Raw genomic sequence first — 4,048 nt, forward strand, 5'->3', positions numbered from 1 at the left:
TCAAACAACATCGCCTCTCGTGACGCGTACGGTCTCTGTTATAAGCTCGACTAAACGGTTTGTGGCAGTAGCGGCAGAGATGTGCCATACACTCACCCAAAGGGATTACTCCAAATGAGCATCGCGAGTTTGACGTCTGCTTTTATACCCACTGTTAGTCATGGGGGCGAGTGACTCAGAATGAGTTACTCATCAGCCCTTGGAGTTACTCCCCCCAAAATGAGTAGGGTGAGAGATCCTAGGTGTAGCCTAGGTTTACTCTTGCGCGAACCAATAAAAGGGTGAAGCGGCCGCAAAGATCATCATAAACGAGAAGCCACCGAGGAGGACAACGTGGTCTGATTGAGCTCCGGTAGCTTTTGACGGTTGACTTAGTGAAGTGCGTGCCATCTACCAAAGAGTGTATCCACAAGACATGGACGCCACACTCGCAGCACTGATTCAAGAGATCGAAAGGTTGAAGCGACAAGTGAGAATCCAGAAAGGGAACAAGCGCGAGCAACTCAAACGATGGGGAACCAAAAACCCGGACAAGGTTAAGGAGCAAAAGTAGAGATGGAAGGACAAGACCCGACAAAAAGTGAGAGACCAAAAGAGAGAAGGAGAAACAACCATGACACAACCTCCGCTCGTGACAACGCCAACCTATAACGAAGAAACTGAGTAGGGACACTAAGGAACTGAGGTGACTTTAAGGAGACTCTACTCGGATGTGATCGGTGGGATGAGTGTGTTTTTTCATTGGCCGGCCACATCCAAATCAGTCTTTACCATAATGATAATACACTAGGGTGCATGTGCGGGGCACCATCTTGTACATAGTGTGACATTATTTTGTGCTTTTTTCTTGTACTTACTCCTTTATGATTCTAGTTATTAAACCGTTTGATTCGGAAAGAAACTATCCTGTCTTGTTTTTTTCTGGCCGTGGGGGGCTTGGGTCTCTGTAATACCCCCAATTCGAATTTCCTATAAGGTGACGCAAAACACCCCAACCTGTTTCCTGAGGGTCCTGCCTGTGACGTCATGATTTGAATGTCCCCCTCCCGCCCAAATTGGAATCGACCAATCAGAACGCTCCATTTCCAACCGTCAAAAGGGCCCTGAAGGGTCCTGTAAGGCCTCCTGTCGGTTGTACTTCTTGAGACAACTCAAGAGATCACAGGTTACGCATGAGGAGTTAATGCTTTTTTACATCACTTGCATTCGTTCCATCCTCGAATATGCATGTCCCGTGTTCCATCGCGCCCTCCCGGGCTACCTCAGCGAGGACCTGGAGAGACTGCAAAAACGTGCATTGCGAATTATTTACCCCGGTATGTCATACAATCAGGCCCTAGAATTTTCAGGTTTGCCAACCCTCTTTAAAAGGAGAGAAGAGATTTCATCAAAGCTTTTTAATGAAGTCGTGGGTGATTCCGGGCACACTCTTCACAAACTTCCTCCTCCCAAGAACCCACCAAATTACTTTCTAAGGAAGAATCGGGATTTTGCCTTACCTTTGTGCAAGACTGATCGATGCAAAAGATCTTTCATTTTTAGTCACGTTTTCAGCGCTTAGTAGTGGTTAATTAGTTAATTATAGTAGCAATTTTATTCTTTTTTCCCTTTTATTTGTTATATTCTATATAATTTTTTATTGTAATGTCTTTATTGCAATGTCCTTTTTATTGTGATGTCTCTCGTAATTCAGCCTATGGCTAAAAGTTATTAAGACAATATAGCATCTATCTATCTCATCTATAGCACTACTAACAAGCGCGAGTGGAATAATTGTTTTATTAAAAACGCCCCCAAAATATAGAAAATTAGACTACAATAAAAATAAAAAGGCCCAAAAAATCACGCATATGCTTGCCGTGTTTGTAGATCATGGTATAATGGCTCATAACCCATGATGGCTTAGCCAATCAAAACTCTCGAATTGCATTATCCAATGATCCAGCTTTTAATAACATCTCATATCCAACGCGCGCTCATGGAATAATTGTTAAATACACGATAGGGTTTTAATACACAATATCAAAGGACGGTATGCATAACATAATATTGGCCTAGCCTAGCAGGCGTATTTTTGTTTTGGTATTAAAGAACTGTTGTGATTTTTTTGGGCCCTTTAATTTTTATTGAAGTCTAATTTTCTATATTTTGGAGGCGTTTTTAATAAAACTATTATCCACTCGCGCTTGTTGGATATGAGATAATTACAGCCAACTCGGCGCTACGCGCCTCGTTGGCTATCTATCATCTCATATCCAACGCGTGTTCATGGAATAATTGTTAAATACACGATAGGGTTTTAATACACAATATCAAAGCACGGTATGCATGACATAATATCGGCCTAGCCTAGCAGGTGAATTTTTGTTTTGGTATTAAAGAACTATTGGCTGACGTCTCGGAGAGGCCTGAGGCCAGTCAAAAAATTTGCACTCAGTGAGAGGAGGACAGTATGAAATGCTGTGTGCTTTGAAAATGGCGGCCCATTACGAACTTTAGACTTTGAACAAGCGTCCGCCAGCCAAAAAACGCTTGCTCTGCAGGCTAAATATTTGCCATAATTCGGTACAGTCAAGACTGGCGGCCCATTTCGCTGTCCGTGTGCCGTTTAGCTCGACGCCTTCATTTTGGTTGCCGCATGATTTCAGACTAATTTCCCATTCTCGTCACATGAGCCTCAGATCTTATGCCTGCGCATGACCCAAGGCTCTGGAAAATTATGTAGGTAAACATGCGCCATTGGGTTCTTATAGCCAAAAACTGGCTATTTGAACCTTACGGTATTTGCCCACTCCTCTTGCTAACATCAATGCACCAACCAGAGACGCTTTTCATTGTTCCGGCACGAAAACCAATGAGAACACACTTTGTTTCAAGGTTCCTCAGGGCTCTTCTCTCCCTCGGTCATTAGCAAAAGAGAAGAGCTCTGGGGTCGAGATTGACTAATATAAGTGATTGTTGAGGTTGTTGACTGAGTAGAAACCGACCAACTCCTAGGCTCGGCTCTGTTATGAATCAGTGCTTTGACTGGCCTTTCATCATCGATTAGTTTTATTTCAGTATCTTCTTCACCAGCTAGTCTTTTCTAAGGCATCTTTGGGCTAAAATGATCCCATTTGATGATCAATCCATTTGATATTCATCAGTTCCAGTTGGATACGAGGTGGCTCAAGCTGTTACAAGTGTTTATGCTAAAGGTAGACATGAATTATTTTCAGTCAGTGCCATACATAAGGAGAAGTAATTATAGACTTCAGTTTTCGTCGCAACGGTCTCAGTTATCTCGGCAGTCAAACACTCCTTTTTGTTAATTCAACGGCACTAGATGTACCGCTTCATCCGGACAAGGTATTTGAAATTATCAACTCTTGTTAATTTTTTTCCATTTAATTCATATTGGGAACAGATTCCGGAGGAAACAAGTGGTAGAGAAACCACTTAATTTGGCTAGTGCTAAAAATGCCTTTTGGCTTTCCTGAGAAATCTACCTGTTAAGTCTGTTCAGGGGGTTTGCCGGTGGAAAATTATTCACCAGCTAACCTCGGCTCCCAGTCTAGACAGCTTCCTAATGGCGACTCAGACTTGAGCACACTTGAGAGAAAGTTAAGACCAACCTTTCGATTTAGTAAACAAGAGCTTCCTTTGAGCCATTTACCTATACCGATGAAGTCTGTTCACACTCTTAGCTTGTACCAAGCTAAAATTAAAGAGAACTTTTCTCAGTTTATTTTTCCTTCTCTAACGAGAATAGCCCGGTGGTCAATTTCTTTTTTTCCGTATCTGTATAATTAGTTTCGATTTCCTTTTCTTAGTTTGTTTTGTTCTAAGATGTTTTTTTGCTAAACGGGCAATCATGATCATCAAAAGGTCTTTAAGACTAATTGCTTGCTTAATGAGCGACATTGATGGGTCTTCAAAACTGCTTAACTTTCAGCGTAATAATTGTTACTATCTGAAAGCTCCGAAAACATGCAGAGTAACTGAATATAAATTTGTAGCAGACAAGAACAGAATTATGTTCCAGACAACGCCGGAGCCAGTTGTAAGA

This window comes from Montipora foliosa, chromosome 6 (assembly GCF_036669935.1).
Source record: "Montipora foliosa isolate CH-2021 chromosome 6, ASM3666993v2, whole genome shotgun sequence".
NCBI classification, from domain to species: domain Eukaryota; kingdom Metazoa; phylum Cnidaria; class Anthozoa; order Scleractinia; family Acroporidae; genus Montipora; species Montipora foliosa.